At 37.8% G+C, this 15,118-nt stretch overlaps 2 non-coding genes across 2 annotated transcripts; one reads left to right on the top strand and one right to left on the bottom strand.

The window, feature by feature from the left end:
* Positions 1-4,952: 4,952 nt before the first annotated feature.
* Positions 4,953-5,026, top strand: Trnat-agu (transfer RNA threonine (anticodon AGU)). Its single transcript has one exon. It is a non-coding gene; the product is annotated as a tRNA-Thr (tRNA).
* Positions 5,027-6,453: 1,427 nt separating this feature from the next.
* Trnat-agu (transfer RNA threonine (anticodon AGU)) lies at positions 6,454-6,527 on the bottom strand. Its single transcript has one exon. It is a non-coding gene; the product is annotated as a tRNA-Thr (tRNA).
* Positions 6,528-15,118: the final 8,591 nt, after the last annotated feature.

Genomic DNA, 15,118 nt, shown 5'->3' with positions numbered 1-15,118 from the left:
CATAGTCCACTCTAGCAAAAAGTCATTGTTGGAGACATATCCGGGTGCAGGAGGTTGGTCCGGGACTTTTTGAAGAAATTTGTCCAGTGAACTTTTGAATTTTATGGGATCCGTTTCCGTTATGACGTATTTTGGTATGGTATTAAAGAGAGCTGGACCGGTTGAGGTAAAGTAGTTGTGACGTAATGATGTTATGTGTCCTGAGATCTATTTTTATAGTGGGCGGATAGCACAGGGGCTTTTAGATGCTTCAGTCATTTGACTGCAGTAATGCTGGAGCAAAGAATTAAAGGTCCTTCTTGAGCCATAGGTTCATAAAGTCTTTTCCCTGCATTCTATGGCGAATATATTCCCCACTGGACAGATCTCCCGTCAGTCAATTTTGGCAGCTGAATGAGAAGAAACGTAAAAGAAAATGATTTGTGCAAGAATACAACGCATCGCCGGGTCCAGGAATCGAAACCTTAATCTTACGATCATGAATGCAACACCCTAACCCCTAAGCCACGCGCCTCTACACACACACACACACACACACACACACACACACACACACACACACACACACACACACATACATACATAAATAAATACATACATACATACATGCCATAGGCTTCCACACAGTTTCCGTCAACCAAATTCACACGCGAGGCATTTGGTGACCCGGGACTAAAGTAGAAGATACTCTCCCGAAGTGTCACGCAGCGGGACTTAACCGGAAACCACTCGATTTTTAAGCGAGCTTCTTAACCACACAGCGATCATATATATATATACATTCATACGTACATGCCAAGGACACCTTCTCCAAGAAAACTTGATGGACACATTCAATAAAATAGTTCTGAGTAGCACTATCTTTCAGACAAAAAAAAAATAAATGAATGGTCAAAGCTGAAATACCTTTGATCATAGCATTGCTGGATCAGAGTTGATATCAGTCGAAACAAACAACGAGCGCAATTATTCAGCTTTTGGCATCAACAACGTTATCCATAATAATATTATAAGAAACTCCATTTTTTTTTTTTTTTTTTTCAAATTATTATCATTTGACATCTTATCTTTCTTCCATTTCTCTTCTTCCTCCTGTATTTTCCGCCATTTCTCTACTGTATTTTATTTTCATTTTGTTCAAATGCGTATGTTAGTATGGGGAAGAATGAGTGTGGGACGTATGTGTTACCTAGGAATGTGCATATATATATATATATATATATATATATATATATATATATATATATATATATATATATATATATATATATATATATATATATACACACACATACATATATATATATATATATATATATATATATATATATAGGTGTGTGTGCGTGTTATGCCTGTATATGAGTAGGATGTTTTTAGTGTATATTGTACGTATATGTAGAGAAAGTGTATTATAAGCATATATGTATGTCATATATATATATATATATATATATATAATGCATATGTGCATATAGATACGTGCATAGGTACGCCTGTATATAGACGTATACATATGCATATGTGTGTATGTGTAAGTATATACATGTGCATATATGTGCATGTGCATAAATATATATATATGCATACACATATATATATATATATATATATATATATATATATATATATATATATATATATATTATGTATATCATATATATATTACAGATATCATAAAGATATGCATATATGTGAAGAAGTGTGTACGTGTGTAGCTATATTTAATTATATGCATTTATCCATTTCTATATCTCGCTGTTTTCTCTATATCTGAGTGATGTGTCATTATGGATGTTTGTGTATGTATGTGTGTGTGTTTGTACGCTCCGCGTGTGTATATGTCCGCATCTACTTGCATACTCTCTGTGTGTGCGTGCGAGCGTGTGTGATTCTGTGTATTTCCTATTCCATTTGCAGTGATGTAGATATAATTTCATTCTCATTATAAAGAGCCAGTATTCTTGCCAAATCTCCTCAAAATCCACAACACGAAGAAATTATATTTGCTTTAACATATGTCCTTCATGTCAAAAATCATCAAACATGAAATCTCTATCTTATTCTCTCACTTTATTTAATAAAAGAGAAATAATTCGAGAAGAAAAAATAGTTCGCACGTCAATGCATTTTAGACATTTTAGCAATTTCTTTTGAGATACTTCCAACCATAATTAATCTCGTGTTTATATATTTTCTATTCATATTGCTGTTACAGGGCCTGTTTCTTCTCCGTTTCTTTCTTCTGTCTGTATTTTTAATGTCTCTTCTCTTTGGCTTATATATATATATATATATATATATATATATATATATATATATGTAGTTTATTCTCCGTTGATTCTTTGATGATTTGCTGTTATTGGCTGCAGTCCTTGTTTTTGTTCTTTGCGGAGCGGTGGATTGTTCTTAAACATCAGTCGAGTGGAGGACAAAAATATCTTGTTGTATTTAGTCATGTACCTTTACGTTTTGTGTACAAATCCCGCCGAGATCGATTTTACCTATAACGTTTCTCTTCGTCAGGTATCGTACGCTTTTCCAGGGCGTTGATGACACTACAACCAATCTTCCCGATTAAGCGCGAGTTCTCCCATTTGTTGCGGCCATAGCGTTACTGGGCAAAAGACAGATTGTCTACAGGGGATTTGCTTGATATTTATGCGTGAGGAGTTGTAAAAGTTTATTGTTCGTGTAGTAAGCAACAAAATCCTTACATTCTCTCAATTTCTTTGTGATTCAGACGGCCATTTTATCCCAGCAGACAAAATGGAAAAGGCGTTGCCTTGGAAGATGGCGAGGGAGATGTACTGGAACAGCCACTCTGACTCACGGTGTTCGCACTTGCAGATTGCCATCTCTCCCCACCCCTAATGGTGGTGAGCAGAGATGTGGTCCGGGGGCCGAGAACTCTACCATAAACCTGTCAGAGAGCGACCACAACTTTGACAGCTTGCTTCTCTTAGCCTGACGAACAGCAGAGCCTGGACTGGTAGGTGAACACACCGAGTTGCCGCTGGAAAAGGGGTCACAGCATGTAGCATCGCAGAGGAAGTGACCTAGGAAACGGGAAGAGCGTTACTTCATTCCGACTTCCTCATAGTGTTTTCTTGGCAGAGGTATTTGAGCGTTTTGCCATTGCTTCTGCAATGTGATAGCCACAAGGAGCTCATTCTCTCTCTCTCTCTCTCTCTCTCTCTCTCTCTCTCTCTCTCTCTCTCTCTCTCTCTCTCTCTCTCTCTCTCTCTCTCTCTCTCTCTCTCTTCAAAGGCAGCGTTTGTATTGCATATAGCTGCCTTCTTTATTTTATAATTTTCACATTTGCATTTTGCTGAATCAATCATAGATTCATATGGTAAATATGTACACTGACAGCCAGGATTTAGTCAAACCATCCAGCGATGAAATAGTCACTACTGATGAGCTTGTAATTTTCAGGCGAAACTAGTCTAGTATAATGATCTAGCTTCGCTATGGAGTGGTTATTTCCCCTGTTAGTAGATGAAAGTGTACCTTCTTGCAGCTCTAAGGGTTCTAAACTCTTATTTCTAGTAATATAGGTGCTACCCGGCACCCTCAGTCACAATTAGTGACAATTCAGTATGTGTGTGTGTGTACATATATGTATATATGTGCGTATACTTACACACACATACATAAAAGTACTTTTGTGCAAAACAGTGAAAGTGAGAAATAGTTTGTGAAGTTTTTCAGCTTCAATGAAGCATGATTTGTGGGTGTGTATACATACATACATACATACATACATACATACATACATACATACACATGCGTGTATGTATGTGTAATTGTCATGTGTATGAATGTGTATGACATTAAACAACATCCGTTGGCGAGGCTCCAGTTCGGGAGTTCGAGAGTTGTTGGCAGTGTGAAGTCGCCCCATAATTACCATCACTCTTAGGACCGTTCTGACGCCGAACGGTAGTCCTATCTATGGGTTAAATAGATTTCCCAGGGTCAAAGAAGCTTCTGATGTTTTTGACAAAATCGTGAGGAAGGCAGCTCTTCTATGAGAAAAGAACGCTGAAAAATAATACCAGTCACTTGACAAGGCTTGTCACTGAAACCGACTATGGTGACCGAGAGCGCGGCAAAAGTGTTGTACAAGCGTTTGTCACTTAAATCTCATGGCATACAGACGTCTCACTATCATTTCATTTCATTTCTTGGTCCGCTTTGTATTGTATAAAGTATATCCACGCATGTGCAAGGATGTGAGTAAATCAGAACAATCGGGCTGAAAGTGATTCAGTTTATCACTTGACAAGATTAGGCAATCATCATGTGTGTGTGCATAGGCTTGTGTGGTAAGTAGCTTGCTTACCAACCACATGGTTCCGGGTTCAGGCCCACTGTGTGGCACCTTGGACAAGTGTCTTCTACTATAACCTCGAGCCGACTAAAGCCTTGTGAGTGGACTTGGTAGACGGAAACTGAAAGAAGCCCGTCATGTGTGTGTGTGTGTGTGTGTGTGTCTGTGTCTGTGTTTGTCCCCGCCAACATCGCTTGACAACTGACGTTGGTGTGTTTACGCCCTTGTAACTTAGCAGTTCGGCAAAAATAATCCGATAGAATAAGTACTAGACTTACAAAGAATAAGTCCAGGGGTCGATTTGTTCGACTAAAGGTGGTGCTCCAGCATGGCCGCAGTCAAATGATTGAAATAAGTAAAAGAATAAAAGAATATATATCGGTAAACGATGTAAAAAAATCAGCGAGAAAATTCAAACACTGATGCTCTTTGAACGAAGTTTCTTGCTATGTTTGTTCTGCACAAAATTAGAGATACTCCCTTGTCAATCATACCGTCAGGAACTGGTCTGTTGAAAATCTGTAACTAGCGCTAAGTAACTTTCGTGCTTGCTACTTTGTAGTCTAGAAAGAAAAAAATATAATTGAACTTCGGAAGTAAAAGGCCCCAACAAGTGTCTGGTTCCATAGCTCAGTTGGTTAGAGCGCCAGTCTAGTAAACTGGAAGTCAAGGGTCCGAATCCCTTTGAAGCCTGCCTTTTTTTTCTTCTTTCTCCTCTGCTGGAAGTCGACCGTATTTATATAATTACTTTTCTGTAGCGTACTACCACGTGGTTTCAGGTTCAATCGCATTGCGCAGCACCTTGTGTACCTGTATATGAGGAGGATATTTTATTATAGTCCTGTGCCAATCAATGCCTTTTAAGAGAATTTTCGAAGACAAAAATGTGTGGAAGACCGTCTCACACACATATGTCTGCCCATATGATACATATATGTGTGCGTATGTATGTTTGTATATACATACATATATATAAGCACACACACGTATGCATACATGCATATGTATATGCATATACATGTGTGAATATGTTTCGTTGATATATATCCCGGTAAATGGTATCAATATCTGCGAGAAAAATGAAACAAAGTTATTCTTTAAGTTACCTTCTTTGCTATATTTGTTCTGCACACAAGTACAGACAGTCCCTTAAGCAGGTGCTGGTCTGTTAAAAGTTTTTCTCGACTAAAGGCGGTGCTCCAGCATGGCCGCAGTCAAATGACTGAAACAAGTAAAAGAGTAAAAAGACGCCACCACTGTTCTCTAATTATTATTGTACCGAAACCTTTCTTTACATAATCTTTGCGCTTCTAACTTCACAGTCCAGATTAAAATATAATTTAAAGTTAGTAAATAAAACCTTATCGCTTCTAACTGGCTCCATATCTCAGTTGGTTAGCGCGCCAGTGTAGTAAACTGGAGGTCAAGGGTTCGAATCTCTTGGAAACCAGTTTTTGTTGACAGTTATTTGGTAGGAAAAAAGTATATGTACATATGTGTGTGTGTGTGTACGTGCGTGTGTGTCTTTGCGATTGTCCCTCACTACCGTTTGACAGCCAGTGTTGGTCTGTTTACGTCCCTGTAAATTAGCTGTTCGGCGAAAAAGACCGATAAATTTAGTAACAGATTGTATAAATAAGTACTGGTGTAGATTTGTTCAATTAAACATTTCAAAACGGTGCCCCATCTTGGCCGCAGTCCAATGACTGAAACAAAATGTTTTGTAAAAAAATGACAAAAAAATAGAAAATTGCCAGAAATTATTACAATCTACAAAAGACCTAAAGCTGTTTAACAGTTGTTATTGTTGCTAACGCTGCAGTAGTTGTTTTCTGATGTTGTTGTTGCTATTGTTCAGCCCCGGATTAACTCTGATTGAAAAGATTTTGTCAAATGCATCCCCTATGTGCAAGGAAATGAGTTCTACATACATACTATTTGTTCATTCTTAAGACAGCCGGTTGGTATTTGAGTGAGATTTGGCTGCTTTTTCAAGCTAACTGCATAGAAATTATCTACCCTCATTGGTTCGCAAACGAGAACGTTTGCTAAAAAATAAACACAAAATGTATACGAAAAAAGTATTTAAATAACATACGATCAACTGACAGCAAAAAAACAGGCTCCAGGGGGATTCGAACCCTCGACCTCCAGTTTACTAGACTGGCGCTCTAACCAACTGAGCTATGGAGCCAGCGGCATCTGCATACGTTTTACTATTGACTTTAAATGATTTTTTTATCTAAACTATGCGCAAAGATAAAGAAAAGAAGCTTGATAACGGAAGTTTTTGCATGATAATGACTTTATTTTGTCGAGGGGAGAATCTTCAGCGACATCAGGCAGTTTAATGAGTGAACACTTTCAGAATTTATTTAACCTTTCATGACAGGTTTCAAAGGTCAACGTCGCTATAAAGAATGAAAGGCAGGCAGGCATGGCCGTGTGGTTAAGAGGTTGGCATAGCAATTGTGAGACGCTGCGTTCAGTCCCATTACCTGGCATTTCGGGCAAGTTTATCTGACTTTTGAGTGAAATAGAGGGATTTTAAAAAATTTATTTCGAATTTTCAATGTAGTCTTGCAATGCTGATGATGAAAATTAGATTTATTTTCTCGAGAAATTGATAAAAAACGCTGGCTTGTGAGTGGATTTGGGAGACGGAAACTGACAGAAGTGCCTCATATATATGTGTGTGTATCTTTTTGTCTGTGTTTCTCCCCCACCACTACTTGACAACCGATGTTGATGTCTGTACGCCTTCATAACTTAGCAGTTCGACAAAAGATACCGATAGGATAAGTACAAGGCTATTAAAAAATTGTACAGTGGGTGATTCGTTCGATCTAGTATGGCCGCAGTCTAATGAACGAAACAGGTAAAAGATAAAACATGAAATAAAAAAGTAACAAACTTTTAACCCCTTGCGCTTCATAAGTTTGTCCTAAATGTCTATGTTTGTTTTTAGTCTTTTAGTTAGCCATCGTTTCATACGTCATGTGTAATATAACGCTTTCCTTTCATAACTCCCAAGTTACTCTAGTGGTTGAAAACCAATGCGAATGTGCACCAGATAAGATGTATGGACACGAGTGAAATATGTCCAGAGTATTACAAATGATACGCAGGGCAGGAAAAGGGCTAAAGTTATGTAATTTTAGCCAACCGGAAGCCTTTTTTGCCGACATACTGGAAGTCACAGTTGTCTGTTTCCAAGGAAAACTAAATTTGACCGTAGGAAGAAATTTCAAAAGGATCCAAAAAAAGTAAACAGAAACTGCGTGAAAGCCAATCAGACAAATTATACTTGTGATTCAGCTGGTTCAACCTTGTTACACTCTGTATCACGCTGATTCTGCCTGAAAATTGCGTTAAAGATCCGCTATAATTTAATGTGAAGACAGTTGAGTCGATCGGAGTTGTGTGGTTTATAATAGGACAATTGATATCACCAGCGGTGAGCTGGCAGAACTGTTAGCACACCGGGCTAAGTACTTAGCGGCATTTCGTCCATCTTTACGTTCTCAATTCATATTCCGCTAAGGTCGACTTTACCATTCATTCTTTTCTAGGTCGATAAAATAAGTACCAGTTTAGCACTGGGTTCGATGTAATTATCTTAATCCCCTTTCCTGAAATTTCTGGCCTTGTGTCAAAATTTGAAACCAATATTTTCCATTGATTTCGTCCGTCTTTGCATTCGAAATGCCGTTAATTATTTTGCCGGTTTGCCGCCCTAGATACTATTCATGTTGGATCTTTTCCTTTTCAACGGCAGATCGAAAAATTAATTTTTTGCAACTAAACACTTTCAAACTTCGAACACTGATAGAATGTGTCTTATAAAACATCTTTTACTCTTAGTGTTGTTGAGAAAAGTTTATATTTTCAAAGTTATTTCATGTTAAAGTTGTCGTATTTCGGTAATTTCAACCAATCAATGACGACAACTTTAACACGAAATAACTTTGAAAATATAAACATTTACCAACCACATGGTTCCGGGTTCAGTCCCACTGCGTGGCTTCTTGAGCAAGTGTCTTCTACTTTAGCCTCGGGCCGACCAAAGCCTTGTGAGTGGATTTGGTAGACGGAAACTGAAAGAAGCCCATCGTATATATACATATGTGTGTGTGTGTGTGTGTGTGTGTGTGTGTGTTTGTGTGTCTGTGTTTGTGTGTCTGTGTTTGCCCCCCCCCCCTCATCGCTTGACAAGCGATGCTGGTGTGTTTACGTCCCCGTAACTTAGTGCTTCGGCAAAAGAGACCGATACAATAAGTACTAGGCTTACAAAGAATAAGTCCTGGGGTCGATTTGCTCGACTAAAGGCGGTGCTCCAGCATGGCCACAGTCAAAAGACTTAAACAAGTAAAAGAGTAAAAGAGAAAGAGTGACACTAAGAGTAAAAGATGTTTTATATGACACATTCTACCAGTGTCCGAAGTTTTAAAGTGTTTAGTTACAAACAGTTAATTTTTCGATCTGCCGTTGAAAGGGAAAAGATCCCTCATGTTTGCTAGCTGAGTGGAATGCACTGGAACTACGTGAAATAAAATGTCTTGCTCAAGAACACAACGCGCCACCGGGTATCGAACTCATCACCTTATGATCGTGAGCCGAATATCCTAACCACTAAGCTACGCGCCTTCACACACAAGGAAAATATTGCTATTTCGGAGTTGTACTTGTCTGGCAAGTGATTTGATCTTAGACCGTGTGTTGAAACGCAAGAAATGATAACGTGGAAGACTCATTTTAGCCATTCAAAAAACACACAGAAACTGTGGAATTATATCAATGACTTGGTTGCAAACGGAGTGACATAAATTTTGACATCATGTATTAAATGACAAAGTAAAGTTAACCGTTTTGCTTTCCGAATTGCTAGAATGAACTTTACACGCTGTATTTGCCAAGATCGTTATTATCATGTATAAAATTCACACCAAAGCCGTTAAGAAGATTTACTCCAAGTGAATTTAAATTATTGACATACGTATTATTTTATACGCCTCCAAAAAAACTGAATTAAAAATTGTTTATATTTTTCAAAATAATGTTAAAATTTCTTTGGCAGCTTGACTTTTACACAAAGATTTTAAATACCATACAAAAATTCACTTAGAGCATGTTCAATAGTACATTCGGACTAGTCCAAATAAATTGTGCAATGGAGACGACCATTTTCAGCTGAAGGCCTCTATAAAATATATCACTGTTCTAATGTTTAAAATTAGGTATAACGTAGATTATTTATTAACTGATATATCTAATGGTCTACTGTCAGCTCAAACAATTACTAGAAAAGAAAAGATTACGAACTAAACTGCACGCAATATCATACATAAATCATGGCGATTTTATTGTAAATTTTACTGGATAAGCTGCTATAAAGAAGAGCCTTCACACGAAGCATTACATATTGCAGATATTCACAGAGAACACACCTCTTTTCATCGTACACAAACTTGTATTTTATGAATTTTATTGACCGATAAAGACACTTCGTAACAGACGCCAATCTATTAAAAAATATAGACATATTATTCTGTTGTTCAAAGAAAATATATTATAGATTTTTATTACATAAGATACTTGTGAGATATATGTAACATTTGAAAGTTAATGCGTTTTTAATACTATACAAGATACAAAAGAAACGTAATAGCGACTCTTATTTTTAAAGAATTCTTTTTAATAGGAGTATTAGAATTTGTCATTCAATAGAAAATCACTCTATCATTATTTACAGATGTCTCTTTGTAGATTTCCTGGATACTTTTATTGTTACATTATAGCACACGTCTTTTCTGTCTTCACAACAACAAAATACATAATTTGATATTTGTAACGTCAAAAGAATCTTGCAAAGTGTTCTGAGTAGTATTTAAATAACATTAATTTTTCAATTGCATAAATAGATAGATAGATAGATAAAGAAAGGAAGCGACAGAGAGAGGCAGACGAGAGAGAGAGAGAGAGAGCAAGCTTTATATATGTATCTATATATACATTCATATATATGTGTATGTGTGTATACACACACATACACAGAGCGTGTTATATACATAATAAGCTTGTGTGTGTGTGTGAAAGAGTGAGATGTCTCGAGTCATTAGAATCAAAGAAGCTACTGAAGAAATAGCCATCAATTATAGTATATCCAGTCTAGACAGAGAGTATATCCGATACTCTTATTGAAACATTCTTTAATATAAAAACGGTAATAACAATACCCTTGTTTTCGCCTGTGTTCTGTATAAATAACAATAATTTACTAATGTTATCCATATCTCTAGGTGCAGTATAGCGAACGGTTAAGAAGATAGCTCGGATCTTTTCCCTTTGAACGGCACATCGAGAAATTAATTTTTTGTAACTAAACACTTTTAAACTTCGGACACTGGTAGAATGTGTCATATAAAACATCTTTTACTTTTAGTACTGTTGAGAAAAGTTTATATTTTCAAAGATATTTCGTGTTAAAGTTGTCGTATTTCGGTAATTTCAACCAATCAATGACTTGTAGTCAGCTGAATAAAATTACTGCCGTTGTTTGTCAACAATAACTATCGGCGGTGTATATTTCGTTTGGGTTGGGGTTTTAGGGTTAGGGTTCGGGTTGTAGAGTTAGGGTTAGAGTTAGAGTTAGAGTTTTAAGGTCAGAGTTAGGGTTAGGGATAGGATATTAGAGTTAGGGTTAGGGTGTTAGGGTTAGGGTTTTAAGGTTAGGGTTAGGGTTGCGGTTTTAGGGATAGAGTTACGGAAAAATGTGAAAAATGAAGAAATGGAAGGGGGAGGTTGAAAAATGTCTTTCCGAAAATAGTAGCTGAAAAACAGAACAAAAAAACTAAAAGCAGTAGAAATGCACGAACGATTGTGGTGGTGCCATGAACTAAACATGCTTCAGATACACTCGTTTACTCATACAAACGTAACTGAGATGAAATATGTCATAAATAACAGTGACAAACGAAATATACACCACCGGAAGTTGTTGTTGGCAAACAACGGCAGTAATTTTATTCAACTGAATACACGTCATTGATTGGTTGAAATTACTGAAATACGACAACTTTAACACGAAATAACTTTGAACCTATAAACTTTTCTCAACAAAATCATTTCTCGATCCGATAGCTCCACAATCACGAGGTCCTGGATTCAAAACCACTGCCTGCATCTCGGGAAAATGTCATTTTCTATAGTCTCAAGTCGATACGTCTTGTCAGTGAAACTTAGTAGAGTGAGGTTTGGGTAGAAGCTTGTGGGAAGGATTGTAACTGTAGTTCAAGGTTCCAGCTTTATCACACAGGGTCACGTTTGTTCCACCTAAGGTTACTTTGAGGGTACGCATGTCTGTGAAATGCTCTGTCACTTACAGGCTAATTCAGTAAGTTTAGCAATACAGTTGAAAGAATAACTGAAAACTCATCGCTTGGAAATTCTGACCGAGATCCATCCATAACTGGTGGATATTTCGGGTAATAAATAATTTTTCATAGCCATCTATGTATCATACGTAATGTATATGCATTCTTTGAGAAACCAGTTATTGCGGCATTCGTCCATATAATAACGTCTCTTAAGGACGTGCTGTGTTAAAAACAATAAATATCGGATAGATCGAAGGTGCATGGCGTAGTGGTTAAGGTGTTGCACTCACAATCGTGTAATCGTGGTTTCAATTCCTCAGTCAAGTAGTGCGTTGTGTTCTTGAGCAAAGTACTTCATCTCACATTGCTCTGCCATCACTTCGATACCTGATGTGTGTTACACCGTGCACCTGTTCAGGCAACGTCGATTTGATAGAGGGAATGAGCCAATGTACAACACAAACATTTGATCATTGTAAATAAATCATTTGCGCGGGTTGTTCAACAAGAAATTGCACAACATCTTTTCTCGGACTACGAGAGACTACCAGCCATCCAAATAGCAGAGGGAGATCAAAAACGCCCCAACAGCAGCCATAGAGAACGCCAGATGCATTTCAGCTTTGTTGGGCCTCCTCCATGATGTGTACTTGCATCCAGCCACATACCTAGATGAGAATTTGTCGCTTCTGATATAGAAAACCGCGAATAAAACATTCACAAATGCTGAGAATAGCCGCCCAACCAATAAAACAATATGAATTGTTTTGTTACAATCATTTGTCTCCTTGGCTTAGTTGGTTAGAACACCGATCTAGTAAACTGGTGGACGAGTGTTCAAATCTTTATTATAGCCACATTTGGAGAGATGCTCAGAAAGTTACTTTCTACTATAGGCACAGGGCCTGAAATTTGGGGGGAAGGAGTAAGTCGATTACAGTGCTCCAGTGTTTAAGTGGTATTTATTTTATCGACCCTGAAAGGATGAAAGGCAAAGACGACCTCGGCAGAATTTGAACTCAGAACATGAAGACAGACGAAGTGCTGCTAAGCATTTTGCCCGGCATGCTAACGATACTGCCAGCTTGTTACAACGTAATATCCCCAATTTATATTGTTACCGGATTTTGTCATACTGTGAAAATCTCTTTATATAAAGAATCGTTATTACAATATCCCTGTATGCGTTGGTGATCGAAGTACCGATAAGTTTTCCGTGTTACAAACTACCTAACGTATACCAAATCTAATAAATAATTTACCTTGTTATGAACAATAGATATATTTATAGCAATTACAACGTGGAAGACACATATTAGCCATTCGAAAACACAGAAAAGCTGTTAAATTCACTTAAGTATTTATCATTTGGTGTCGAAATTTTCGTAACATCAACAACGACCTGGTCATTGACACGGTCCGTTCCACTGCAATACATACGGAAATTCTGACACCAAACAATAAATGTTTAAATGAAGTTAATAGTGTTTGTGTGTTTTGGAATGGCTAATATATGTCTTCCACGCTGTAATTACTTTAGTATCAACACACGGTTTCAGATCAAATCACTTGCCAGGCTACATTTATAGATTTTCACTATCTTAAACATGATTGGTTCTATAAATTATTTAGTCAGAGCACTCCATCTGATAAAGGGGAAATACGTGTTCGAGTCTTCTTAGAGCCAAACTTCTGAAAAGGTTCAAGGGGAATTTTCGAAGGATTTTTTTTTTTTTTCGGCAAACAACTTGCAAATGCAAGTGCTACTACCAGTTGAAAGCTCCTCATACTGATGCTAGCAAGCTTATGGGGGTCATCAGGAGAGAATGGGCACCGTTTCGGGACCTACCTCTTGACGGAATCAATGAAATGAAGCCCCGCTTGCTAGATCAAGTGGTACGAGGTTTCGATCAATATTCTTCTAGCCCAAATCCATCGTCTCTTTTTAACCACATACAGTGACTTTCCTTCTCCACTGTAGTCTGGATATCACCCATGATGGTATTTGCTTTACCATGAGTTAAGCCTAGCGACAACAGTCGCTTCACACTGTATCCAACGTATCCTCTACATCCAACTTCGATTGGAAAATGCTCTGCTTTCCAGCCTACATTTTCACATTCCTCAAGAATTTTATAACGATCAAAAAAAAAACCTGCACAACAAAATAATTTATTTTATGTAGAGATTCATATAAAATAGGTTAACTTGACCCTTCAGTATACATTCATGCCTTTAATATACATACTGTGGCACAAGGCCAGCAATATAATAGGAGGAGTAAGTCACTTACATCGTCCACAGTGTTCAACTGATATTTATTTTATCGACCTCGACAGGATGAAAGGCTAAGTTGACCCCGCTGCATCTGAACTCAGAACGTCGGAAAAAATGCCGCGAAACATTTTTTCCGGCACGGTAGCGATTCTACCAGCTCACCACCATGCCTTTAATATAAATATTAATGTTTGTTTTATGTGAAGATATATGAGAAAAACAATTTAATACTAAACTGAAAAAGGCGGCAAACTGGCAGAATCGTAAGCATGCCAGGCCAAATGCTTGGCAACATTTTGTCCGCCTTTATGTTCTGAGTTCAAATCCCACCGAAGTCGACTTTGCCTTTCATCTTTTCGAGGTCGATAAAATAAGTACCAGTAGAAGCCATCGACTTAACCTCTCCCCGAAATTGCTGGCCTTTTTCGAAAATTTGAAATCAATATTAAACTGAAGAAGGCGACGAACTGGCAGAATCGTTAGCATACCGGGCAGGATGCTTAGCGGCATTTCGTCCTTTTTTATGTTCCGAGTTCAAACTCCGCCGAAGTCGACTTTGTCTTTCATCCTTTCGTGGTTGATAAAATAAGTACCTGTTGAGCACTGGGGTCGCTGTAATCGACTATCGCGCTCTCCCAAAACTTCACACCTTTCGCTTATAGTAAAAAAGGCTTATTTAATGTTACACAAAGGCGGGTAGCTGGCAGAAGCGTTAGCACGCCGGGCAAAATTCTTAGCGATATTTCGTCTGCGGCTACGTTCTGAGTTCAAATTCCGCCGAGGTTGACTTTGCCTTCATCCTTTCGGGGTTGATTAAATAAGTACCAGTTACGCACTGGGGTCGATATAATCGACTTAATCCGTTTGTCTGTCCTTGTTTGTCCCCTCTGTGTGTAGCCCTTTGTGGGCAGTAAAAAAATAAGAAACGTTAGCGATTGGACAAAATGTTTAGTGGCATTTCCTCCGGTTCTTTACGTTCTGGGTTCAAATTCTACTGAATTCGACTTTGACTTTTAATCCTTTCAGGTTGAAACATTGGAGTCGATGTTATCAGCTTACCCACTCCCCTCAAAATTTCTGTCTTTGCACCAAAATTAGAAAGAATTATTAGTTAATGTTACCCTAGGTACTG

This window comes from Octopus bimaculoides, chromosome 1 (genome assembly GCF_046866305.1).
Source record: "Octopus bimaculoides isolate indiv1 chromosome 1, ASM4686630v1, whole genome shotgun sequence".
NCBI classification, from domain to species: domain Eukaryota; kingdom Metazoa; phylum Mollusca; class Cephalopoda; order Octopoda; family Octopodidae; genus Octopus; species Octopus bimaculoides.
The sequence above is the reverse complement of the archived record's forward strand: the minus strand, read 5'-3'. Positions and strand labels throughout refer to the sequence as shown.